This window comes from Amblyomma mixtum, chromosome 3 (assembly GCF_055824585.1).
Source record: "Amblyomma mixtum isolate Tamu chromosome 3, ASM5582458v1, whole genome shotgun sequence".
NCBI classification, from domain to species: Eukaryota; Metazoa; Arthropoda; class Arachnida; order Ixodida; family Ixodidae; genus Amblyomma; species Amblyomma mixtum.
Genome location: NC_143014.1, coordinates 241,268,487 through 241,296,472, shown reverse-complemented (window position 1 = coordinate 241,296,472; position 27,986 = coordinate 241,268,487). Strand labels below are relative to the sequence as shown.

The following is a 27,986-nucleotide window of genomic DNA, read 5'->3' as shown; positions in this document are numbered from 1 at the left end:
TCAACGGTTCTGCACAGTAATGTTCACGCAGTCACCTTAATTGTTCAACCACATACTTGTTGCGCGGGCACTGAAACGCTGTGGCAAAGTCGATGTTGCCCCTTACAAGTTCGTTCACTAAGGCTCTAGCCTGCGATGAGGTGCTGCAACGGTAGTAGGCGAAGTGGGCGTAGAAGAACTGGGCTTCCGACATCCGTTAGAGGCTCCAGGCGTCCTGCATCGTGTACCAGCTAGCTCTGGCGGCCGCTGGTGTGGCGGCCTCGTCATGGCCACTACCTGTAGCCCCGACAATGGCGGCGACTTGTAGCCCCATCTTGAGCTCCACCACGGGGTGCACGGACACGAGGTACTTTGCGCGTGAGGCGCTCAGCACGCATTCCCTGCATGAAAAGCATTGATAGAGATAACCTTAACAGAGTTTGAAACATGCGCATACTTCACTCAATTTTCCACACTTTGCTGTCACTAGCACCTTCCAGTTACTGCCAATGAGAGACTGCCCACTGGACATTAAAACTCCCATGGATGTACAGCGGACGTTCAAGACGTCCGCAGGACATGCGAAAGAGTTCAATTGCCCATTTCGTATAGCCTACCACGCACTACACGATTCCTTGCCGAGTGAAAACATCAATAACCTTGTTTGTGTATATTTCGAATGCATTTCAGCATTCTTTTTTTGTTCCTGAATTTGGTTGTTTAGTAGCACTTAAAAGTCTTCTCTCACGTACTGCTTGCTCCTGTTTACTGACGAGCTGAAAGAAATCCTAACCACTCCGGCGGCAGCCTGCCGTCGTCTCGTACGCGATTCGAGCGGTTTGCCCGCATAGTTGAACAAAATGGGACATGGCTCACAAGAAATGGCTCCTGAACTCACTGTCCGGAACCGGAAATGGGATACACAAGTACTGAAAGAATGCGCGTCTTAAAGTCAGCGTACGGCCCAAAGAGTTCCTGTCCCATGATTCTGAGGTGAGGTCAAGGAAAGATGTTTCTGTAGAAAGCTCGTGCGCGCTAGAAAAAGCCGAGGGCTTGCGAGCCCTGCTGTAATGGCTCCACTACTTCAGAACGCAGTTCGAAAAACGCCAGGGAAAGATCAGGGTCTTCACGCGAGCATCGCCGCTCCTTATACCTAATTCGGGATCGATCGGCGTCTTGAAACCGCATAGGTGGCTTGTAGTGAAAGGAGATGCTCGGTAATGTACAAAAAGATCTGATATTTAAAATGTTTTCGTATAAATTGAAAATATCCCGGAAATAAAAGGCTTATTAGCTATTTCTGAATATATTATAGTGCAATAATGCCCTCTTCTTCCGTCAGAAGTTGTTGCGGGCGTAATTGTTTGCCATCTGTTCTTTTTTTGTCCTTTTATTCCCGCTAGCCACAGCTCAGGAGCTTCAGGTTTCGATGGCAGATGCCAAGGCTAACAAAATCTTTTCCTTCCATTTTATTTCATTAATAAATAGCCACTAACAACAAACAGCTTTCATGGGCGCTTCTCACTGTGTTCATTTTCCGTAGGTTCTAAATTAATAACTTTCGTGTTTAGGCGACATATTTTGCGGCTAGATGTATTACTGTATGCTTTTACAAGCAGTGGGTGGTGTGCGAGGTTAATATTGATACAGGTCAGAAGTGGACGAAGAAGAAGTGCTCCGCCATCTCGCTTGTGACGAGGAAAAAGTGCCTCGCCTTCTTGCTGGTGACCGCTCGGCAGACTGGAACAGTTCTTGTGTATCAAACGGTGTGCCGTGTAGTATTCGTGACAATATAACGTCATCAAGGCTGCTGAAATGGCAGTTATCCGCTTGTACAGTCACGGAATGAAACACCAACAGCTTTCAATGGATTTCAGAGTACCGCAGTGCCGCATGTGCATGCAGCGCTGTTAGCACACGGACGTTATATAGTAATAAGAGCGGGAGCGACGTGTTTTCTCTTTGCGTTTGGCAGAGGTTCTTTCACGCAACCAGATCAGCTTCGTCATTGCGCTACGTACGAGAGCCTTAATGAGCGAACTGTGAGCTCAATTAGATTCAATCACTGCGTGTCTGGTTGTAGTAACTCTCTTACACGGTCTCGTGAGTAGCTGAGTTCCACGCAATACACAGGGCAGTTTTCTGTTGCACGCAATGTCTAGTGTAAGCATTCGAGTCTCCCACTCTCCGGACGCCTAGCGCCAGCTAGGCGATATCACGAAAGCTAGAAGCGGAGAACCACGGCCACCTGGATCGGCGCGCGCGCGTGACCCGAGCGGCCGCGTGAAAACGGAGACGGGACTGAAGAGAGGGCGGCAGAGAGAAAGAGGGGAGCAGCAGGGAGAGCGACTCCGACCGTCATGTGATGGAGATCATGTATCCGAGAATTGCCTTGAATAAACGTGTTCAGTTGGAACGGGTGTGATCGATCAAGGCGACCAGCGACTGACATGGCGACGAGGATTATTTAGCGAACCTTCAAGCGAACCTTCTAGCGGACCTTCAAGCGGACCAACTGCAGCCGAAAACGTTATACTGAACTCCGAGCAAGTGAAAGAGAAGCTGCAAGTGCACCAGCAATGGCGACCGGCGGGGAGAACGCTTCGAACCCCAGAATCTCTACGCCGATACCGGACGAAGCTGGGAACGGCACACGCGAGTTGCAGACAACACAACCTCGGACCCCGGGTATTTTCGGAATGCAAACGCCGCTTACAAATCCATCCGAAATCGGACTGTCGACAACGCCAGACGCACCTCGTACAGAAACAACGATGCAATCCGGAACTATAAGTGCAACGACGGAGCTCGCTGTGCTCAACACTACGTTACAGATGATGGCTCGACTCCTGGAACGGCAAATGACATCATCCAACCTGCTGAACGACAGCACGGCGCTGCAAATAACAACAACGCCTGATCTGACAGGAACGCTACCGACTTACTCCGGAACTGAAAGAGAAAACTTTCAAGATTGGAAGACATCAGTGGAGTCGATGCGAGATCGTTGTTCGTGGACCGATGCAGCAACCTTGAATGCAGGAATATCACGACTCCGAGGGCGCGCATCATCATGGCATCAAACCACAGGCAACCAGTACAACGACTGGACAACCTGGGTATCAGCGCAAAAAAATGAGTTTGACAAACCACTACTCTTCTGCCAGTGGGTTGCCTCAGTTGACGCAAGAGCGCAACGAGAAAACGAAAGCATGACCGACTACATGTACGCCCGGCTCCAACGCATCAAACGTGGCACATATGGTCTTTCCGACGACGATGTGGTGACTGGCTCATTCAGGGAGTGCGACAAGACAGTGCGAAGCCCATGCTCGCTGCCTTCCACGATCTCCGCCGCGGAACCATAAGTGAGTTCTTGCACTACGTTCAACAACTTGATCGACGAGATGCTGGACTATCGCAGGATAACACCAGACACCAAACCTCCCCCAAGACTTCAAAATTCCCTGAAAAAAAATTCGGTGGAAGCCCCGAGCGCAACGTACCCGAAGACCCAACGTCTACCGCCAGACACCTGCGCAAGATGCAGAACGAAGGGACATCGAGCCAAAGATTGCCCCCAACCAGACACGAGGACCGAAGAGCAAAAAAAGTCTGCAGCGCGCCGCAGAGAGGCAAGAGCAAGCGAAGAGCACACCAACTGCATTGTCAAAGGAGAATCACCAGGAAAACTAATTCTCCTACCGGCAAAAATCAACGAGATCGAAACGTCAGCGCTCTGGGACACTGGTTCAACAGTCTCCTTAGTGTCTCATGCATTCGCCACACAGCACAACCTCGAAGTGGCACCAGAAAAAGACATTCTGCTCAAAGGACCTTTCGGAACATCCGACATACCAGTAGGCGTCACGCAAGCACGCATCACGATCGGGAAAACCTCAGCAACAATCGAGGTCAAAGTCGTAAAGGACCTACCCTACGACGCAATTGTGGGAACCGATTGGCGCGAGTGTGTACCATATGACTACATTGAACGATGCGCAAACGGCATTCACAGCTTGGAATGGATTCCAAAGACGATGGTGAAGGAAGCAGAAGAAAACGTCGTTCCGCAGAAGCTACCGCCCAATCGGACGAAAGGGACAAATACGACACCGACCGATAACAAAACTGTCGAGAACTCCGAAGCGACTAATGACACCTGCAAATGCCCGACATCAACGACATGCGGAGCAGTCACGGACGTCACAACTGTAAGCAGCAGCAAAGAACTTCCATCCCGTGAAGAAATCGTTCAGCTCATCACGCAAGTGAAACCTGAAGACTTCACCACAGATGAAACAGGCAGGTTTCAAGCCATTCTACTCGACAACATTGAAGTGTTCACAAACCCTGAGAAGGACCTCGGACTGTGCACTCACGTGGAACACACAATCGAGCTCTCCGACGACAAACCCATTCGCATGCAGCCGTACACCGCCAGTGAAATCAACAAAAAGTTCATACGGCAACAAACGCAAGAATGGCTTGACAAAGGGATCATACGTCCATCGAAATCGCCTTATGCATCACCCGTCATCGTGGTTGAGCAACCTCATCACGAATCAACTCCTAAACGACTGTGTGTAGACTATCGCTTCCTGAACGCAAAAACTGTCAAACACGCATACCCGATGCCGAAAGTGGACACAGCAGTCCGCAAAATTTCTGGATCGCGGTACTTCACAAAAATTGACGTGAAAAAGGCCTTTCTGAACATTCCGCTTCGTGAGGAAGACCGAAAAAAAGCCGCATTTGTGACAGAAGATGGTCACTATGAACCGACTCGTATGCTCTTTGGACTATGCACGGCACCCTCAACAATGCAGAGCGTAATGAACGAAGGTCTAAAGCCGCTGACAGACAAAAACCAAGTCATCGTCTACATGGACGACATCTGTATCTTTACGGACACGTCGGAACAGCACATCAAGACGGTGAGTCAAGTGCTGAAAACTCTACAGAACTTAGGACTCAGAGCAGACTTCAAAAAATGCCTATTCGCAGTGCAGTCCATCCCTTTCCTTGGTGCGATAATATCTCGCGAGGGAGTAACAATCGATCCGGGAAGAACCGCAGCTATATCAAGATATGGCAAACCGAACACAAAAACCGAAGTACGATCTTTCCTCGGGCTGACATCGCATTACCGAAAGTATATAAAGGACTATGCGAAGATTGCCAAACCCCTGACAGAACTAACGAAAAAGGACTCCTTGATAACGTGGACTACTGAATGTCAAGAAGCCATGGACAAACTTAAGGAATGCTTGATCAAAGCACCCATACTAGCTACCTTCGACCCATCGCTTCCAACCGAAGTGCATGTCGACGCTTCATACACGGCATTTGGTGCAGTCTTGTCCCAAAAACACGGAAACGAAACACGCATAATCGAATATGCAAGCAAGAAAGTGCCGGAATCGGATAAGCACAAGCACTCAACAGAGCTTGAGGCAATTGCAGTGCATTGGGCCGTTACCGACAAGTTTCACCATTACTTACAAGGACTCGAGCACTTCGACATCTACACTGACAACTGGGCTGTCTCGCACATTATGTCAAAGAAAAATCCGAACAGACGTTTTGCACGCATTGTGCTTGACCTGATGTCTTACAACTTCAGCATCCGCCATACATCAGGAAAGACAAACGTAGTGGCCGACGCCTTGTCAAGAACGCCTGAAGACGCGCACGGAGTTTTCATTCTCATAGCCGAGGATGATCGACTAAACAAAGTGCAACGAAACGATCCGAAACTTGCATCACTCATTCAGCAAACGCAGCAGCCGCAGGCAAACAAGTCACAGTACAAGCTTGTCGACGATAGACTCGTACACGTGACTAATAACGGAGAAAAGGAGATTCATCGCATTATAATACCCGAATCGCTAAAACAAGATGTACTTCAATCGTACCACGACAACGATGGTCATGGCGATGTTACTCGGACACTGTCTAAAATACAGCGACGCTACTTCTGGGAAAACATGAAGAACGAAGTTGAAAACTACGTGAGAGGATGCGAAACCTGCCAAAGATTCAACTCGCAGACGGGAGTGCAAGCTGGTTCACTAAACCCCCGTATGCCATCCTCCAACCCATTCGAAACCATCGCAATGGACCACGTTGGACCCATCAATTCCCAGGACTCCAACAAATATTTTATAACCGCTGTTGACGTGACAACGCGATTCATTGTAACACGTGCCGTACCCGATAAATCAACGGAACATGTACTACGTTTTGTCGAAGAAGACATCGTTCTCACGTTTGGAGCACCGAAGACCGTGATAACGGACAACGACAAAGTTTTCACGTCAAGAGCTGCAAAGAGATACTTCGCCGAGAAGAGCATCACGCACGGCCTCACAGTACCTTACGCTCCGGAAACAAACGGTCTTGTCGAAAGAGGAAACGGCAAAATCTTGTCCGCACTGCGAAAAAACGTGAACGGCGACATCGACCACTGGAGCGAATACATGAGAGAAACAACATTTCAAGTGAACAACCAACCTCACTTTGGAATAAAATTCACTCCATTCGAACTGCTTTTCAACTACGTCCCACGCAAGCAACTGGACAACGAAATGAACATCCCGCAGGACCCAACTGACGACATCGAAGCAAAACGTGCGCAGGCCAATGCCACATTAACGGCCTATTTACGCAAAATGAAAAGGACGCACGACGCTAAACACCGCCTATCCAATTTCGAAGTAGGTGACGAAGTATGGTACCAAAAAGGAGCAAGAGATGCCAAGCTGAGACCTCTCTACGACGGGCCATACAGAATTCTTCATGTAAACAAAGACACGTTTACCATCGCTAAGGAAGAAAACGGCTACGAAGATACCCGACTTGCCACAGCTAGACAACTGAAGCTCAACCATGTGCAAGAAAGCGCGGTGACACCATCGCCTGAACTACAGGAAGCACAAGAATCGTTCACGCAAGAATCATCGCGCTCAAGAGAACTCGAAGAGGCACCGGAAGACTGTTCAGATCGCCGAACGCGCCTAAGGAAACCGCCTAAGTGGCTCGAAGATTATATTACCGAATAATACGCAGCAACGACAGGGTCTACGCCATTGCGAGGACGCAATGTTTGGGAGCCCGGTCGTGTAAGCATTCGAGTCTCCCACTCACCGGACGCCTAGCGCCAGCTAGGCGATATCACGAAAGCTAGAAGCGGAGAACCACGGCCACCTGGATCGGCGCGCGCGCGTGACCCGAGCGGCCGCGTGAAAACGGAGACGGGACTGGAGAGAGGGCGGCAGAGAGAAAGAGGGGAGCAGCAGGGAGAGCGACTCCGACCGTCATGTGATGGAGATCATGTATCCGAGAATGGCCTTGAATAAACGTGTTCAGTTCGAACGGGTGTGATCGATCAAGGCGACCAGCGACTGACACTAGTCATTCGATCATTGTGCAAAAAGAATCTATACACTATGGTCTACACTGCCGAATTACAACCCAACAAACACAAAACCTCCTCAAAATCTCCCAAAAATAACCCATCCGGACATTTGGAATCTCCCCAGGAGGTGCTCATTTTTCCCGAACACATCCAAAAAACGTCCCCACAACTAGCGATGTCCAAAAAGTTGTGCGTCCCACGGAAAGCCCCAAAAGGTTAATGCTCGATTTCTCGGCTCTGGTTCAATAAAATTATTACTCCTTTTTCATGCAGCCTGCAGACATCCAAGTGCACATATTTGCCAAATTTCAGGCGCATACTTACTTTACAGGTGATGTAATTCACCTGTCCACTTGTGTGAATGCGTGCTGGCTCGGCCGTTGCGCACTGTGAAATGTCCTAGCATTTTACACACAGGAAATATGAATTCAAAAAGTCACGCCATCTTGCCTATACAAGAACAAATAGCAGCACCACACAGAAGTCATTTCCGTTTACTAGCCGTACTCTTAGCACGACTTGTCAAGGGCGTCCGCAGAACTTTTTCCAGGGGGGGGGGGGGGCACCTGAAGTCCGGGGATGGGGGCGGCGGTAGGTTAGCACCAAAAAGAAACTAGTGCATGAATAATATCCGTAATTCCAGGGGGGGGAGGCGACCGCCCCCCCTTGCCCCCCCTTCCGGACGCCCATGCGACTTGTAGCCTATTGTCCATGTATACCGGCGACAACAGCACTATACGTACACCACCACAATCAAAATGCAAGTCAAAGAAAAACAATACAGAAGAACTGAAAGTCCGTGCTGAACAAAACTTCCGGTCAAAAATGAATACAAACAGCAGAAGCAAACGTAGGCACCTTTTAATACACAATTTGTACATAGCACTATGGCGCCATGCATATAATGATGGCCACTTTTTTCTCTAGCTCTGAGAAATCTGCAAAATGAAGAAAGTACAACATAACATGGGCTGGAAGTTGATGCACCTTAAACAAGTATTCTAAGGACTACAAAAGCAGACATGCACACACAAAAGCAAACGTACGTAAATAGCAACTTGGATGACAAAACAAAAGGCGAGATGAGCGTACGCTGCAGACACGCAGTTTCAGTAGATTCAGGTCATGGATTTTCTTCAAGTTGAAACCCCCTCTCTCGGAACAAGCTTCAGCGACATGTTATCAAAACAGAAAAAAAATAGTTCTACCAGGCGAAAATAAAAAAAAAGTGCGAAAAGGCCCTGCAGTATGTTTAAATAAATAAATAAAATAAACCAACATACCTTGACAACTTTGCCTACGGAAACCCGGGGATGAAATAGGAGGCTGCAACAGCTGAAACCATGAATTAAACGCAGCCTTCTGTCCTGCGCCTTCTCACAGCACAGCGAACGCTCAAACCACGACCGGCTTTATTACTCGAAGTAATAAAGCCAGTCGTGGCTCAAACATACGCGTTACACCCTCGTAACGATTCTGGGAGTTTTATTTTCTTGTGACTAAGTGTGGGCGGGATAAGACTGCTTAAAGCTAGGCGGGAGGGGGGACGTCTTGAGGCAGGTGCGGTGGCGCGCTGCATCCATGGTGCGGCAGACCGCGCATGCGGCACAGTCCGGCGTGGGAGTCGAGATCAAGGCACGATTAATCCGGTGCGGGAGAGTCAATATAGCCACGCGAACACTGCACAAACTACACCGCTGCGACAGGATGGCTGGGCGGTGGCGAAGTAGGTAGAGCAGTCTAATCCATGGGCACTCGCAGAAAGAGAGTGGTGGGTCTCCGAGGGTCCTTCCCGCCTATGACCGTAGTAGAGGGCCACGTTTCCACCACCAACGCGCTGCAGTCGTCGGAGGCGCTGAGGAATCCAGGTGCGTATGAGGAGTCGCCTATTGCCACGAACTCCGCCGCCGCCAATGCCGCCTCGAACAGCGGCATCAGTAGGGCCGTGAAGCTGCGCAAAGGTCTTGCGATGCGCCGCCGCTGCATCAGTTCCAAAAGGAATGGTATGGGCACGCCGAGATGCGCGGGAAAACTGCCGTGAATCCGTAGCTACGAAGTCCACGACAGCCCAGTTGGTGTAGTGAGAAGAGCAAGAACTGCCGCGCGCTGGGGCTTGTGCTCGAACGGCTGAAGCAGCGCGAATAACAGCGCGCAAAATGGCTTCCGGGCGAGCGACGGGAGGCCATTACTGCACTTCTGCTAGACAGCTGCGCAGCTAGGAGCGCCGATAGCCGGAGATGCCTGGAGGGGCCACCACACAATGTTGCAGTTGGACGGCAGCAGGGGAAACGCTAGAAGACGGGAAAGTTGGTGACCGCCGCTTACGGCGGCGCGATGAAAATGGAGACCGCCGTCACCTGCCTGCAGCATGGAGCCGACGGCCCACGTGCAAGAAACGCATGCGCCGAGAGAGATGCGGGGCTGACCGCTTCCTTCGGCTGTTCGAATGAAACTGCCGTTTCATCTCTCAAAACGACGCGTGCAAGAGCAAAACCTCCTCTCGCCGCAGCTTGTGGCGCGAGGGAGAGAGAAAAGAACGCGAGCAGTCGATTTTTGTTTCTTGTTGAAAATCATTGGTCCCGAAAACGTTATGCCCTGTTACCTTTCTGGCACCAAAATCCATTAACTCGCTTTTGTTGCTGCTTAAAACTCCAGAAAAAAACGTTTCTAGACCTTTAGTGGGAGCACTGCCTTTTTGCTTGTGTTTCTGTCTTGCCTATATGGTCTGGAAACGTTTGAGAAACGTTGTACTGGGACTGGGACATTCCATCCTTTCTAGGAGCACATGGGGAGGTCTTGTGCTTGTTGGGAAAGGCGAGAAGACAAAACAGAGAAAGGAAGAGCTGATTGCTTTACAGCCACAATTTATAAGACGAAGTATGTTTTAGTTTCATGGCTCAAAAGCAAAGCATGCTATCTTAAGCGATTAAGGATTAGCTCTTATAGCAACGCAATGTGTATCGTGGATTTTATAATGTCAAGCTTCTTTAATCGGCCAGAAGCGATGCACGAGGGGCGTCGAATATACGTCGGAAGCGAAGGTGCTTATCTCCGACACCACCAACTCTAAACCATTTTCACGTAGCTAGCTGGTTTGGTTTATGGGTGCTTAAAACGTGCTCATGCTATCAGGGGCGCCGTAGTGAAGGGCTGCGGAAATTTCGACCACCTGGGCTTTAAGGTGCACTGACATCGCACAGTACGCGTGCCTGTAGAATTTCGCCTCCATCGAAATTTGACCGGCGCGGCCGGGATATAACCCGCGTCTTTCGGGTCAGGAGCCGAGCGCCATAACCACTGAGCCAGCGCGACGGCTTTCACGTTCTAGCATGCTAAAAATAGCCCAAATTTCATCTCGAATGTGATGGAAGCCGTAACAAAAACAGCCTGATCAGTACAAGAACCCTTTCTTTCAGCGTTCTTGCACGCAGCGATTGTTTTCTTTCGGAATTAACGTCCGAGTAATGTACATCACCTGTGCGATTGTAGGGCCGCCTTTGTCTCTCGTGACCAGCCCTTCCAGCCGACCAGTTTAATCCGCAGCATGGCGGCCATGCGTCTCGCAATCACGGCAGCGTCGGCGAGCAGCGGGTCGACGGTACCCGAACTCAGCCACCCGTAGCCCAGTGATGACACGTACAGAGTGGTCTCATCCGCAAAGAACATGCGGTCCGCAGCTTTGTTGTCGGGGTTGTCTCGAAACCAGGGCACACCTCGTCGCACCGTCTCCTTTTTAGCTTCGAACTCGAAGTTCAGAGCCAAGAACAAGTTCCGGGCGAAGCCCCGGGAGGTCATGTGCGGCCCGGCTGGTTCCCGGAAGACCAGGTCGCCAGGCAGCATGAGCGATATGTTACCGACTATTGACCGAAGTGCTCTGTCGTTTCCGGCCGCCACCAACCGCCGAAGTGGGCCATAGTCAATGAATCGTCGCCGCGTGGCCTCGAAGATGTTGTGCAGCTGGTTGTCTTTAGCAGGACTCGCTAGCGACGCCACGTACGTAATGCGCCATAGGTGGAAGTTGAAGTGCACGTGATTTTGGCAGACTTTCTCGCTACGCATATTAGGTGAACTTAGCGTGCTGCCCTGTTGAATGTAGTGCATGGCTTCCAGAGCGACAAGAAGCAACGAGTAGAACAACGGCAACGGCTGATGCTGCGCGTCTATCAGAAGCCAAATGTCCGCAAAGAGGCCATTTTTATCTATGACCAAGATTGTTTTCACACGGTCAACATCAATAAAGTACTCGAAGAGTATGGCTTTGAGTTGGGACGGTTCTAGATGGTCCAAAGCTTCGCTAATCTCTCTCAAAGACACGGATGTTCGTCTTCGGACACTAGGAGGCAATTGCTGTTCCCACTTCGAGATGTCCTCACTGGTGTAATTAGTGTCAAAGTGCGAATTAAGGGCGGAGAGCGTGACGCCGTAGCAGGAAGCATCGCATTTACGTTTGTGGTCGGCGACTCGAGGTGTCCCCCTAGCGAACGTGAGCCGGGTTGTTTGGCCGGGTAAGCTCCTTACTTCGAAGATGAACGGCAGGTGGTACCGCTTATCCACTGCAAGGGCCAAGCGAAGTAAGCTTTTGCCACTCGTTCGCGTGGTGCTGTTGGCGATTTCTAGCACGGTCGCCGCAACGTCCCTGGCTCGCAGGTCCTCCTGCCACATCTCTTTGACGCATGATGTGTAAAGGGTGTGGAGTGCGGCTGCAGCCTCACTCCCGTAGTCCTGGGTTCCCTTGATGATGTCAGAGGTGATGTCCCACTACAGAGAGAAAACAGTGGCCCAGAGCCAAGTGCCTCATTAAAGATCTGTTAAGAAACTTACACAGATGCGCTGCAGGAACCGACCTCTACCGAAACACGGCCCCTCAAGGACACTCGCTTTACATCATTGGGTCATTCACTGAGGTAAAGGTATTTAGTGGAGATCAAGAACATAGACGCCAAAAGCAATCTTTTGTGTGGTGTTTTGTAGGAAGCGCAGTACAAACAAAAGGACAAGGTTGAGAAATGCTAAACCGAAGATAGTGTTTTCGTTTGCCACGTGTCTCAACAACTGGACCTTTCATTCCGCAGCGCACAGACGTTCCTGTTTGTAGCAGCTTTTTAGTCTGTTGATGAGACGTCCATACATGTTATGGTTGACTGATATGAATCGGGAAGGGCACTGTCCAGTACTTCCGCGAAACTGCCCGGGGTAAAAAAGGGCCTTGCCAACCTTACTCCATGCCAAATGAGAAAACCCCCGCGTTCATTTTGGTAGGAAATTAAAACCTAACCTTTGTGGTTAAGGAAATTGGCGCTAGTTGCGATTGGTCAACTCAGGTCGTGTGACCGTAGTACGTTCGCGAACAACGGCTTCGAAATGGCGGCTTGGAGTGAAGTGCAGCGTAAGTTTTGAACTCGGGCGCTTAAACACTCCAGAACTGCGGCCGAACTTGCCAACTAGCACTAGCAGGGAACTCGCTTTCTCCATTTCATTTTGGCGAACTACCGAGTATGCCGCAGGCGGTACGCAGAAAAATTAAAATTCCTAAATCATAGTTACCAGCCTAATTAACTACACCCATTGCAGGATAAAGGGCTACCTCATAACTCTCCACCTACTCTTGTGCCATCCACCTTACCCCCACAAACTTCTTAGTCTCATCCGCTCACCTGGCTTTCTTCCTCTTTCCTCTATGTACGGGGACACACCCGAATCGTCTTTTCTTGGGTTAGTTGGTTTTTCATGATGTAGGTGTTAGCAGCGCACACCAAACAAGGACGGACAGAAAAAGGGACCCCCTCTGCATTGTCACGTTAGCAGGCTCATGATAATCGGCCAAAGCCACTGGCTGGAAGGGGGTACTTTGAGCGGGGAAACCCGCTGCGTTCTTGAGTTGTATCCGATTCTAGTTTTTGCTCTTTTTTGTTTGCTTGTGTACCCTCGTTGAATCTAGATGTGTAGTAAAAGCATTGAAGTTTGGGCCAGTTGGCATTGATCCATCTTGAAGAAACGTAGCAGCAAGAAAAAAACGTGGACGAAATGCACACATACGACAGGACGAATGCTGGACTTCCAACTAAAAATCAGTCGGAAGTGCAGCATTCGTCCTGTCGTATATGTGTCTATTTCGTCTCCGTTTTTTTTTTGCTGCTGCGTTTCTTCAAGAAGTGTAGTCTCCGTAATAAGGGAGTAATTACTCATTGACATCCACCCGAGCGCAGCCAAACGGCTACAAAGGAAAGCTCTACAGCTTTCTCAGGAACATCGTAGTTAATGAAAAATTCGTCCTGGTCTGGGGTTCGTACCCGGGACCACCGCTTCACCAGAGTAGTCGCCCTACCAACTGAGCTAACCGGGACGGCAAGCTTAAAGTAGGGCGAGAGCAAATTGATCAATAAGTCGAAGTGGGAAATGTGTTGGTCAGATGTATAGGGGAATCCCCCAAGGTAGAGTAGATTTGTAATAAGGGAGTAATTACTTACCGACATCCACCCGAGCGCAGCCAAACGGCTACATAGGAAAGCTATACGGCTTTCTCAGAAACTTCATAGTTAAAAAAAATTCGCCCTGGTCCTCGTCAATGAGTAATTACTCCCTTATTACTTACCTACTCTACCTTGGGGGATTCCCCTAAACATTTTAGCAAGTGTAGTCCCCGTGCGCAAATGGCTTACCAGCAAGATCGCGTGCCACGTCACGCTGTACGAGGCCGTCCTCGAGGGCGTTCTTGCAGATGTACGCGAAGAAATCTGTGCAGGGCTGCTGCTTGTTGTCGATGGCGGCGAACAGCGTGGCTGCCTCGCTGGAGCAGCAGAACGTCGACCCGGGGTCACTCGTGTTGATCCGCTGGGCGGACCAGTGGACAGCGAACCAGGACAGCGCGGCGATGGCTGTGGGCACAGCGACCCCGCATGCGCAGCCGAGGCGGGTGCCTGCCGATTGCAGGCGCTTACTTCGCAGGATGGGAGTCCGAGTCGCGGGGCGACCGCCGTCATCGGGGGAAAGTGGGTCTTCTCCCGGAGGCCTAGCTTGTTGTTGTTGTTGTTGTTGTCCTCTAGAAAATGGCGCATACCCACTGCGGGGGATTGGCCAAGACACAGGCGGCAACTGATAGGTGTACAAAATGTTAAACAAGAAAATAATTGTGGGGAAAAATAAAATAATCATGATAATAATAGCAATTAGGAAATAAATGAAAGGATCTCAAATGTGTAATTGAAATAGGTTAAACAAATGCTGTGAGATCGGTGACTGAAATAGAGAACGGGGCTAAATATTCCACGTTTCAGAAAGCTTTCATTCCAGAGAAATATTGGTCATGAGAAAGACCAGAGCTTAAGACGGCAGCCGTTTAGTGTCTGTAAGGAAGTTTTGCATGGCGGAGAGCACATTCCAGTTGCTGTGCCCAAGGGAGGAAGCCCCAAGAGACAGAGCAACCCCAGCTGACAGACTTAGACCAAGCTGTCGTAACGGAAGCTCCAGCAGGCGGCTCCGTAAAGAGGAGAAACGGCGGCAGGTCAACAAGAAATGATCTATCGTTTCGGGTTCTCCGCAGAACGGGCACAATGGGGAGACCGCCAGACCAGATCTATAAAGGTAGAAGTTTAAAAGAGGCACGCGACAACGTAGACGAGTGAAGGAAACCTCAAGCTTGCGTGATCGCCATCCTTTACTGCACCACGGGTAAAGGAGATGCCGGAATTCGGGAGAGGAGGTCAGAGCTGATGCTGCGAATTCTTTCAGGAGCAGATACCTGCGAAACCTGGCCGCGTAGCTTCCATCGTAGCTGTCTTCAGCTTCTTCTGGAGGCAGCCCTCGTGGAGCGCGTGTCGCTGTGGGGAAACAGCGCCCTCTGGAGCAAGAGTTGACCGCTATGCGGCTCGTGCAGCCGCCGGAGCTACTCTTCCATGATTTTCATTGTCGGCTGAAAAAAAAAAGAACAGCGTCTCTTACCTATCTCATTACTGTCACAAAAGACGCAATTAAGACAGAATAACCACAGTAATTCCCACTTTTCACGCCTGTTTTAGATAACTTCGATTAACCTTTGTTCTTTGATTGGAACTGTCGGTGTACACTTTAGTTTAATGTTTTGAAAGCCGGAATTCCCGGGTTCTCCTAATGTGCAATAAATCTTAATTAAACCAGATGTGCCTCTAAAAAATTTGATACCTGTGGTCCCGGCCTACGTCGATCGCGTTTACCCCGGAAGTTTCACGAGTGCATTTCATTGCAGACTGACTTTAGGCATATGAGTCATGTGATACCTCGGCTCATTTTCTGTTCGGAGTGGGGGCTTTCATACTGTGTGGCCACAATGCAGCTTCCAGTATCACTTGTTCGCCCACAGTGGACGAGGAGAAAGAAAACACTTCTTTTTACCTCTAGGCAGATGTCAGCTCTTTGATATACTATCAGTCGATCAGTCGCGATGCTTCCCATAGGAAGGAAGGAAGGAAGGAAGGAAGGAAGGAAGGAAGGAAGGAAGGAAGGAAGGAAGGAAGGAAGGAAGGAAGGAAGGAAGGAAGGAAGGAAGGAAGGAAGGAAGGAAGGAAGGAAGGAAGGAAGGAAGGTTGGTTGGCTTTTGGTTTTATGGTGTTTAACGTCCCAAAGCGACTAAGGCTATGAGAGACGCCGTAGTAGAGGGCTCCGGAAATTTCGCCAACCAAGTAATGTTCAGGGGATATCCATATAATATAATTTATAAAATATCAGATGTCCATATAATATTCTCACAAGTTGATATTATGTCCATAAAATATCCATATGAGCTTCATTTTGATAACAGTGGATGTTTATATAATGTCCATAGTTTGGCCACATATGGTCACTCTGAGATATTTAATGGATGCTGAATAGATATTCATCCAATATTTTTGTGGGTTGTGGAGGGAGGTGCCGGCTGTTCTGCGCTGAATGTAATGATGCTGTGTCAATATAACAAAGCACTGGGCAAGACCACCATTATTCTTATGTATCTTTATTACCCAGTCAGGTACCCCACCACTGTGACAAAGCCAAGGTGCAGGCACAATCCAAGCAAAATGAGGAATGGCGGACGCCTACTCTGGAGAGGTCCCCACTTGATTTCGAGTGGCCTGTGAATATAATAAAGCACAATACATAGTATTAAATAGTAGTCACAATTACACAATTAGGTGCACTGCAAATTCACAAAGCTTGGAGCATAGCCAGCGTAGCTTAGATTGTTTCATTTAAGGCTAATTAATTGAGCAGATAGAACGCTTTGTATACAACTGAAAGAGCAAATATATTTCATAAAATCGTAAGCTTGGCACTGTGACCTCCAATGTTTTGATGGTAGATTTTGGCCCTATAACTGATGTCATTTTTTTTTACGTCGACGTCTTGGTGTGACGTCATAAAATGTGATGTCATGCCTACGCATTTCTCCAATGCCAATGCCGCAGTGATCACTAATGTTTTTTGGCTCTAACTTAGTCGATGAGAAACCCATGATGGCCAGCCGCTCCGCGCGAGCTGTCTGCTGTTTTTTGCATGTGTGTGTGCTGCAATGTAGATGGAAGTATCTCTTAGCCCGTGAATTACGGCCGAAATGGAACTATGCGTTAATTCTGGGTGAGCTTGATTTTCTTGGCGACTCTGGAAATGCACACTCCCATTCTGAGGTGGATTAGGTTTATTTTTTTAATAATTGCGTTAACGCCTGTCCTGAGCATGAAGTGCTGTTCACCGAGAGGTGTGCATCGCTTGTTACGTGTAGACGCTCGCTCGCCATGGAAGCTCGCCCGTCATGGACAGCGACGTTTGACTAAAGATGTTTTGTAACGCTGTAGATTGGAGCACGGGACGTTTGTGGATGTTTCAGCTAAGCTGCGCTGGAGGACTGCTATTAGCGTCAAGGTTGAAAAAATTCTCTGCCAACACTGCCTCAGTGTTCGAATTGAGAGCGTTAGCTACGGGAGCTTCAAATGTTTACATCGATGTGCTCAGCAAACGTGAAGAAGGCCAAATCCAAACATCAGCGAATGTTTTTGGAAAACCACTTCTATGACCCAAGCAGCGTCATCTATCTCAGGGATTTTGCACTACTTTTGCTATTTACAGGCACCTTCGCTATATCCGGTATATTTCCTCGTTATATTAGTTAACGAATTTTATAAACGTGCGCATGACAACTAGAGATGTAAGATATCAGGAAACTTTGAATGGCTTGAAAAAAAAAGTTTATTTTCAGGGCTTTTTTTCCTTGAAAAATTGGAAATTTTGCAAAACATGACGAAAACGGAATAATAATGCTCCGAAGTTCAAGCAAGTACGCACATATAAATCTCATATTTGTGAAACTAACTTCTTGTTCTGTTGCGCCCAGCAACGGAACATGAAAACTGACCTTTAAGTTAGTCCATACTGGACTCGAAATCACTGTCGCTGGATGCGGCACTACGCGCAGCACCATGCACATGCACAAGTTTCACATGCACATGCGGCACATGCACAAGCTTCCGAACGCATTCTAATGAAAGCGTGTAGCGAAGCCTTGCATGCACGTTTCCGAAACGTGACCAGTTTCATTGGCACCTGGCGGGTTATTGTGGCATCTGCCGCAGTCGGCAAGCGAGAGTAGATAGCGGCTGGTTGGTGCAAAGTCCGTGCCACCCGGTAGATGGAGCCACATGCCACAGTTCATAAAATGGTAGTGCGAGTCCATCTCGCTTAGTGTTACTCTATAGCCTTCCTACCCAATCTCCTTCGCTAACAAGCTAGGCTGATATTTGGCTAAAGCAGCGTACGTGCGCAGCAGCCTACGTGTATTGTTTTGTAGCGTGGCACCCCTTGAGCCGGTGTCTCACGTGGTGGGGAGCAGCTGCGGCTGCCGGCGAAGCGGCACGCCGGCAAAACCGAACTGCAACAGCTGTGCGCATGCGCTGTGTTGAGTGGGAGAGAGGTGTCACAGCTGTGTAAGTACGCGGCTCGGCGGAAATCCCGCGTCACTCCAGGTTTAACCAGAGCTAAACCGCAGCCAATTTTTGTGCCGGGTGTGTCGCGCTGCAGAATTTTCAGCCATCTTGTGCTACTTCAGCCCTGAGTTCGCGTATTAAAGGAGTGTTGTTAGGTCCAGCCTGGAGCATCTATGTGACCTGGCCTTTAACCCGCGTACTCGCAGCATGAACGTTTGAAATGCACGACAGGCGGGAATGTAGTCCGACGTAACGCGCGCACGCACACGCTGCGTTACGTTGGCGAAAACAACACGCGCTGCAGCGCCGTTCGTAACCGGCCGCTGCCACCGCGCCCCAACGAACCCGGCGCATATATGGTGCTTTCATTGAGATAGCCTTTTCCAGATCAGACATTGGAGCCTTGTTGGCGCATTTAATGCAAGCGGCAATGCAGTCGCACTGACATGATTCGAGTCATCAACAGGACCGCGTCTGTAAGCTTGACGCTGGCTCACGATTACATTTGCCATCTATGGTGGTGCGACGTCGGGACTTTACTCCACCGGCTACGGCTTGGCGTTGCCTACACCAAACACTATCTTCACAAGATTGGCATCGAAAGTAACCCAAATTGCGCACAGTGCCACACTGCAGAGACTATTGGACACCTTCTTTGCGAGTGCCCGAACTATACTGCTGCAAGAACATTGGAGGCGACCGTGAAACAACTGGACTCTCGCCCTCTCTCTGAGGAAACTCTTCTGGGCGCCAGGACGAGACGTTCTGATTGGTGGCGTGTGATAAAGGCCCTCCTCAACTTTTTGTGTGAAACAGGCCTGGATACTCGTCTGTGACTGCCTGTGCACAACCTACATGGTTAATGACATGTGTCGGTGTTTGTGTTGCAGACACCAGTTTTACGAGCTTTATGTGCGTCTACTAACCGCGATGCGAGTGCCAGCCAGTGTGGCGTGTGTGTGTGTGTGTGTGTGTGCGTGCGTGCGTGCGTGCGTGCGTGCGTGTGTGTGTGTGTGTGTGTGTGTGTGTGTGTGTGTGTGTGTGTGTGTGTGTGTGTGTGTGTGTGTGTGTGTGTGTGTGTGTGTGTGTGTGTGTGTGTGTGTGTGTGTGTGTGTGTGTGTGTGTGTGTGTGTGTGTGTGTGTGTGTGTGTGTGTGGACATCACCCGTGAAACTCATTGTATTATGCCATCATCAGCCTTCATTCGCACTTTCCTTTTCCTCCTCTTCCCTTTCCCCTGTGTGGAGTAGCAGGCCAGGGCCATGTTACCACCGGCCGACCTCTCCACCTTTCCCTCATTAAAATTCCTTTCTCTCTCTCACAGTTTCGATGTCGCCGCCGTTCCGCGCAGAGAGAGTCGCCCTCTCCGGTGTGGCGTTGGCGGCGTCCCGCCGTCCACACGCATCCAATTCGAAGCCGCAGGAGGACGGAAAGGGCTGCGTTCCCGAACGCGTGGAGTGGGAGAGGACAAGGCATCCTTCGCGATGCGACGCGTGCGTCCGGGTGGGAGAGGCTTGCATTGTAGCGGATGATGTGGCGAGCCACATCGAAGGCCTAAATAGCGTCCGAATTTAGGGCAGAGGAGTTTGCCTCGGCCAGTCTGTCAGCAGACTCGTTCCCAGGCACTCCCACGTGTGACGGTATCCATTGAAGAATAGGATGACTGCCTCGGGCACAAGTAGCACACAGTTTGTGATGAAGCCATTGCACACAGGTTGCAGTTCCGGGTGTTGCAGTTGCATGAGAGCTACGCGTGAGTCGGTCAACATTGCCACCCGCGTCAGTTGAGGTTGCTCAGCAATGATGTCCGCGGCGAGGTGAAGGGGAGCGATTTCGGCTGTCGTTGAAGGGGCAAAGAAAGGTAGGCGACACTGCCTCTCAATGCCCAGTGTGGGGGCGACTCATGCAGCTGCAGCAGAATTGCCATCCTGAGTTACAGAGGAGTTGGTGTAGAGATGTGTTCTTTGATTAAAGTCAATCTCTATTCGATGCGCCGCTTGTTGTTCCAGTCCGCAGTGTGGTGTTTGCAGTTTCGAGCGGACGCCAGTTAGGTATAGGCAGATTTTCAATGAAGGCTTCATATGTGGTGGTAAGCCTTGCGGAGCTCGTGCATGATCTGCATGAATGACGATTTCGAAGTCACAAAGAGCTTGTCCCATGCGTGATCGCGACGAAGCGCGCAAATCAGCGAGAAGGTGAGGGGTTCCAGGGGCGCGGTGCAATCGTTCGATGTGATTCAGAGCGGTGCGTTCAGCGCGAAGTGAAATGGGCCCCACTCGGAGCTGTGTGTGTGTGTGTGTGCGTGAGGCCTATTTGCGAGGTGCTAGGGAGTCTCGCAAATCGCCGCATAGCGTTGCGCTGGTCAACTTCAAAGTGCTTCCACTGTGTTGAACGCAGGCGGAGGAGTGGGAGCGTATATAATATGCGAGCCGAGGCGATGCCTTCGTAGAGGCGGAGTGGTAGTAAGGGGGTGGTGCCGTTTCTCTTGGCTAGGATGTGTGCTGCTATTGCTGCAGTGCGCTTGTTGTCTGTCCGTAGACTGTCTATTGTCTATTTGCAGGCAAGCTTGACGTCGATAATTACGCCCAGGTATTTTCAACTGACTTTCCAAGGCAAGGGGTTGCCTTGGAGACGGAGAGGTGTTGTCGTTTTGCAAGTTGCCGCCCGAGGGTGGAGCATTATAGCGAGAGATTGTCTGGCGAGAGAGAGAAAGCCCACTTTTGCTCAGGTATTCCACTGTGGCATTTAGAGCTGCTTGTAGATCGCGCCGTATCTGTAGGCCATAAAGTGTTGGATTGTGCAAGCGGCAAGTTAAAAAGAAAGGGACTGAACACACTGCCTTGCGGTACCCCTGTTTTTACAGCGCGAGTAGAACTGTATGTGCTGCCAGTTCGGACTTGAAATATCCTGTCGCTGAGGAATGCCCTGACGTATTGCAGGAGCTTCCCTTTGATGCCCAACCAGTGTGAGGATGAGATGATAGCTTCATGAGGCTGGAGGTCAAAGGTACTTCGTATGTGAAACAACACGAGGTAGGCCCCCCGGCGGTTTGCTTTAGCCTCTTCGATAATGGATGAAACCTGTGTTATGCAGTTGGCGGTGCATCGTCTTGCTCGGAATCCGCTCTGCTCAGGGGCGAGGGCATCTCGGGCGTGAGCTATCCACTCCAAGCGGCGCAGTGCGACAGCCTCAAGCATCTTCTCCGCAACGGACGGTCAGGGATGCCAATGCTCGGGCGGGTTTCCCTCGTTTGAGAATGGGAACGACGAGTGCGTTTCGCCACTTCCCAAGAATGCTGCCAGTGTTCCAAACTTTGTTGTATGCTGCGAACAGGGTCGTTGCTGGTCGTTGCTGCTGTCAATGTTGAGAAGCATTTGATACGTGATCCCATCGGCGTCAGGGGCACTGCGGCTGCATCTTCGGCGGCGTTCGAGGACATTGTTGAGCTCGTGCGGCGCGGGGCAATTTCGACACTGCACAAATCATCAATGATGCGTGCAAGCTGGTCAGTGATAGCCGGGACAGGTGAGCTTTGTGGCGCAAGGCTGTACGACGCACCGTTCGGTGTTCAGAAGTGGTCTGCCATGACTTCGGCCAGGGCAGTCAACATAGCACGAAGAATTTTCCATACCCGTCCAGGTCTGCGGGTGTGGTTGAGAGTTGGACACAGGTGGGCCCAGTGGCAGGCGGCATCTAGCCTGCTGCATAAAGTCCAATGCTCTGGTTTTTGAGTGTGCAAAGCTCTACGCTGCGCTACTCTTCGTGCCGCTCGGTTGAGGAGCTTTATGTCTGGCGCCGGTGCGCCCGCTGGGACTGTGTAGCGCACGATTGCCGCACGCGCGCATGCAGCGATGTGGGTGAAAATGTCTGTCGTGATGAGTTGCGGAACACTGCACAAACCGCGAAACACATCTCACTTCACAACGTTATAGGTGCGAGTTGCTGCATGGGCGCTGTATGAAGGGACGAGAACTATGGGAAGGTGATCAGAGCCCTGAGTGTCCGGTTCTTTCGTACATCCACTGGTAGGAACACGTTCCGGAGACAAGAGTTAAGTCTGTGTTTGACCACTTTCTGCACGCGAGTGGGGCTTCCAGTGTTCATAATGTTTAGTTTTTACTGGTAAGCGGCTGCTAGGAGTTGGCGTCCTTGTCGGTCAGTGTTAGCACATCCCCAGGTGGCATTTTGTGCATTGAAGACCCAATATAAGATGGAATCGTTTCCGAGTCGATTTGTGAGCGCGGTGAGAAAACTTGCGTCCCTCTGTGTAGCGTATACACTTGAACGTATACACTTGACTCTGTGATGCCGGTGTTACGAATGCACACTATGACAGCACAGCACTCAAGTGCGTCGTTTACAATGTCTTCGACCCGGATGATAACGTGCGGGAGCGTGTTTTTCACATATAGGGCTGTGCGAGGTTTTCCGTCACGGTGAGTGAGGTCACGACACAGGACTGCTTGGCTTGCCGCCAGTGCACACCTCGTTGGGCCGCTCTAGCCAATGACTCCTAGCAGTTTCAGCTCCTCCGCGCGCGCTTAAGTGTCTTGCAATTCATGTATGTCATACTCGAAAAGCGGGAGGAGCTGCACCAGTTCAGTGTGATGGCGGCGCAGGGAACGGCAGTTCCACTGCCTGGCGAAGCGAAGTGGTCGGAGCGGCGGTGAGGCTAGTGGTGAGGCGCACGGCGGCTGCGCCCTGTGACGTCATTCGGCTCCTCGCGCATGCGCAGAACTGCACCTGTTGGAGGTACGCGAAACGGCGAAACTGTGCCCAATGTAGTTCTCGCTACAAATATTCGTTTACTTATGTTTGTATGCTTTGTTGATCCCGTTTCCAGAGACTTCACGCAATCGCAACGGCACTCAGGTGTTTTTTTACTCAAGAGAGGAAACGAATATACAGGGTGTCCCAGCTAACTTGGACCAAGATTTAAAAAAAAAACTAAGCGTTCTTCTGAACTGAAGTTGCGTGGATATTATTAGGGTTTATCTAAAGTTGCAGTACTATTTTTCGGTCCTCCTGTTTAAATAATTAGCCGAGATAAAAAAAAATAACTTTTTAAATATAGCTTGAAAAGTTCAGGCGTCAATAGGAAAGTTGTGGAGCTCCACAAATACTGTCCAACCCAGCCACTTCCAACGAGATAGACTTAGCGTGACCGTTTTTATTCGGGAAAAGCGAAAGCCCGCGGTCTTTAAAAAGTACCACGGGACAGCGCGCTCTGTGCGCCCGAATGCGCCGCGATTACAGCGCCCTCATCCGTGCTTCGTAACAACCATCACTCGCTTCGCGCCTTTCGTGCTGCCCAAGACAGGGCTTCGCGTTGCGCTTGGTTCGAAGATAAGCGTCAGTGGGTACGGGTGGCAGTCGAAAGAAAGCACGGCTCCCGTTTCTGCGGCGATAATTGCGCTGTCACTTTAGCAGAATGCATGAGGAGGAACGATGGCAATCTCATGAGTTGGAATTCGGGAGCAAGATCCCAACAAGCAAAGACGCATATAACAAGCCTGATAACGTCGTGTGAATTACGCTGAAGAATAGGAGCCGCACTTTCTTTCAATTGTCACCCGAGCCCACTGGCGCTTATCTAAGAACCAAGCAAAACGTGAAGCCCTGTCCTGGGCAGCACGAAAGGCGCGAAGCGAATTAAGTTCTTTACAAAGCACGGTTGAGAGCGCTGTAATCGCGGCGCATCCGGGCTCACGGAGCGCGCGGTCACGTATTTTTCAAACTCCGTGGGCTTCCGTTATTCCCGAATAAAAACGGCCACGCTAAGTCTATCTCGTTTGAAGTGCCTGGGTTGGACAATATTGTGGAGCTCCACAACTTTCCTGTTGACGCCTGAACGTTTCAAGCTATATTTAAAAAGTTATTTTTTATCTCGACTAATTATTAAAATAGGAGGACCGAAAAAATTGTACTGTAACTTTAGATAAACCTTAACAACATCCACCCGATTTGAGTTCTGAAGGACGCTTAGTTTTTTATAAATCTTGGCCCAAGTTAGCTGGGACACCCTGTATATGTGCTGCTGACTTCTGCCAAATTTCTTCTCTAGATCAGTCGTTGATTCAGCGGTGGCTTTAGAAAATGTAATGCTATATGCTTGCGTTGAATTATTTCTAGCTTGCTGATGTGCAGTTTGATTTAAAATTTTACCGCGTTTTTACCGCGAACAGAGCGAATTGACATAGTTTGGTTTGGTTTGGTTTATGGAGTTTAACGTCCCAAAGCGACTAAGGCTATGAGAGACGCCGTAGTGGAGGGCTCCGGAAATTTCGACCACCTGGGGTTCTTTAACGTGCACTGACATCGCACAGTACACGGGCCTCGAATTTCTCCAAAGAAATTCAGCCGCCGCGGCCGGAATCGAACCCGCGTCTTTCGGGCCAGCAGCCGAGCACCATAGCCACTGAGCCACCGCGGCGGCGAATTGACATAGTGATGACAGTTAACAGGCTCTATAAAATTTGGCTTATTAAAAAGTCTTACCAAGGGAATTCAATAGATTCTGTTTTGACTGCGAACGGAGCGAATTCATTTAGCGAAGGCACAGAACAAGCTCCATAAAAGTCTACTCATTTTGAGGTCTTTGGAGGAGATTCTCCACCTTGGGGGATTCCCCTAAACATTTGACCAACACTGTTCCCACTTCGAGTTATTGATCAATTCGCTCTCGCCCTACCATAAGCTTGCCGTCCCGGTTAGCTCAATTGGTAGAGCGACTGCTCCGGTGTAGCGGTGGTCCCGGGTTCGAACCCCGGACTAGGACGAATTTTTCTTTAACTACGAAGTTTCTGAGAAAGCTGTATAGCTTTCCTTTGTAGCCGTATGGCTGCGCTTGGGTGGATGCCAATGAGTAATTACTCCCTTAGTAGGATATAACTTACAAAAACAGCAGCTGGCAACACCAGGCCGCGGTGCGCGCCGCCCTGTATTACTCCGCAGGCCAATCGCAACATTAAACGAAATCAGCTTTTTAATGTTTGACTATACCAATGAATCCACGCGTCAAAATTCTAGAGTTCATAATTTTTTTCTTGTGATAAGCTTCTTGTTTAGAAAGCAAAAAACGTTTAAACAGCGCTCTACTCTTTTCTCGTGGATGAATTCTGTGCACGGAGGCTGAATTTGGGCGGAGCTTCACTGCAGACTTAGGTTGCTTCCGACTATACCAATAAATGGTTCCTATAGACTCCTGATTCTTCACCAGCATCTCGTGGGAAGTTATAATGAAGAGTTTTGAATTTTTGCGTCTTGAATGAATGCCATTCACAAGGAAAAACTTTACGATTGCGTCTTAATCATTAAAATCACGTATGACGTTTAAGCTCTCGTTACTAAGTCAAAACAGGTTTCATAAACTGTATATCCTTGAGTGTAATTTTTTTCTTCGACCTTCTTTATGCTTGTACAGATCAAAACACTCATACCACATGCACAGCATTTTTCTACAGAAGTCGGCTATGTTGATTAAAAACCGTGCAGAGTTGAAAATCTTGTCAACTTATAAAGAAGGCCACTTCTACAATAGGAGAGTTTTAAAACAACTGTCGTGTCAAACAACGTCTGCCCATCACTTCAGACGGTAAGTTACGGCTGTCCTGTTGCCTCCGATTTCAGGTGAAAGTAGAGAGAAAATAATGATGCTGGGTCGATCTCCATACTGGGTATGGCAGATAATCCGAGACATCGTGGCCGAGGAGCGCACGCAACCGCGCCCCCAAAGACACGCCACTCGGCAATGTGTATACCGTGTATACATGCCCTTCATGCGCCGTTCCCGGTGACACATGGCTGGCACGGCGAGCCGTTTGTCATATTGTTGGCTGCGTGGCACCGTGGAAATAGACACAGGTCTGCGGCTCTCCCTTTCTGCTCAGGTGCCGCGAGAAACGGCGAGTAACAAGTACGCCGGCCAGAGACGTGTGCTCTTCGATGTGGCAGGACGCGCTTTTTGGCAGTGTGGTTTTTATACAACGCACTCGGAAAGCCACGATACTTAGCATGTCCGCGATGATGAGAATTAAAGTGCGCATAATTCCAAAAACTAACCGGGCTATCACTGCTGTCCAGTTCCAAATCTCTGATTACAATGAGGTGCCCAAGAGTGACCGTTGATGAGTTTGAATTTAACGACGCAGCTTACTAACTACTGGTCACCTACCGCCGAATGTAATCGCGTTTTCGGAATTTGCAGATAATAGCAATGTTGCAATGCCTTGCAATGAGACTGAGTGACGTGTAGAATTAGGCGACTTTTTTTTCTCCATCGCTTAGAGGCAAGCAGCGGACACAAGCACCGGCAGGCACTGGACACAGCTCCCAGTGCCCTTTCGAGATGCATTTGCTTGCGGATGGGACATAGAGGAACATCAAAAAGGAAAGTCCCTCTGGAAACGCCTATTAAACGCACGACCGCTGAAGGGTACCATCTAGAGTTATCCCAAGAAGCAGGGGAATGGTACTCCGAACGTTCCGCCCTCCATTCGCGCATTCTGAATCATGGCTCAGATTTATCCACCCAACCCTGAGCGCAATTTTTTGCAAAGGCTATCTCCGTGGGGTCAGGCACGCATGCGCACCTTGGCGCTTAGTCCTCCTCGGGGGAGCATCGAGCAGAAACGAGAAAAGGGCAACGTTTTCGAGTTCTGTTGCCGTCCGTGCCCGGAGTTTTGCACATGTGTACCTTCCGGGGGAAAAGTATCGTGGACGATCAAATAAAAACCTGGGCATACTGCATCGATGTGTGCGAAAGATCGCCTGGTTTTACTGTACCACACATTAAAGAAGCCAACTCCAACTTTCGCCTCCAGAAGTGGAATTTCGAAACACACCGGCCAATAACAAAGCTTATACTTTATGGTTGGCTGCAAGGCGAATTCGAGACTTTTGTCTCCGATAGTACGTGCACATCTAGGAACGCTAGGAACGCTATGCTAAAACATCCTGATAACGCAACAGTATCCGTGGGGGGAAGTTGTCAAGCCGGATATGAGTAGAGGATAGAAGAGTAGATTCTTGCGGACGTCTTCGATCATTGGCACTGAGAACGGATACTCGAAGAAGAGAGACAGCATGGTGCTGGTCTGACAGAGGAATTCCGACCAGGCAGCCGGTCCATATGAGCACCCGCAGGCAAATGGGCGCCGACATCGCCGCTACTAAAGCTCAGAAGGTCGCATTGGCGACCGATCTGCGGCGATTTCCAGGAGACGAAAGCGGCCATTGAACGGTCCCCCCGAAATTGTCATGGGGGTGTGTGCTGTCCAAGGAGGAGATTTCGTTAGCATAGCCCTCCAGCCATATGGAGACCGGCAACTCTAGAATCCAGGTACTGTGTTGATCGATAGTGGCTTTCGAGAAACACTTGGCCACGCTACGGGAGCAATGTTCGACAGAAGCAGAGATCTATCAATCACCGCGTACGTGAAATTTTGTCGGGCCTAGGCCGACATGCTGATTTTAAATTAGATGCAAAGGAGAAAAATACGATGCCTTCATGACCTGCGCTGTGCGTATAACCACGCATGCATGCGTACACACAAACGCTCCTCACACCTCCGCACTGTTTCTGAAAATGCGAGCGCAGCGTATGCCCACCAGTACACGCGCTTGTGATCTGTGCTGAAATAACGAACCGCGAAGTTATCT

At 49.8% G+C, this 27,986-nt stretch overlaps 1 pseudogene; it reads right to left on the bottom strand.

Moving 5' to 3' along the window:
* LOC149354171 (uncharacterized) lies at positions 1-22,019 on the bottom strand (annotated as a pseudogene).
* Positions 22,020-27,986: the final 5,967 nt, after the last annotated feature.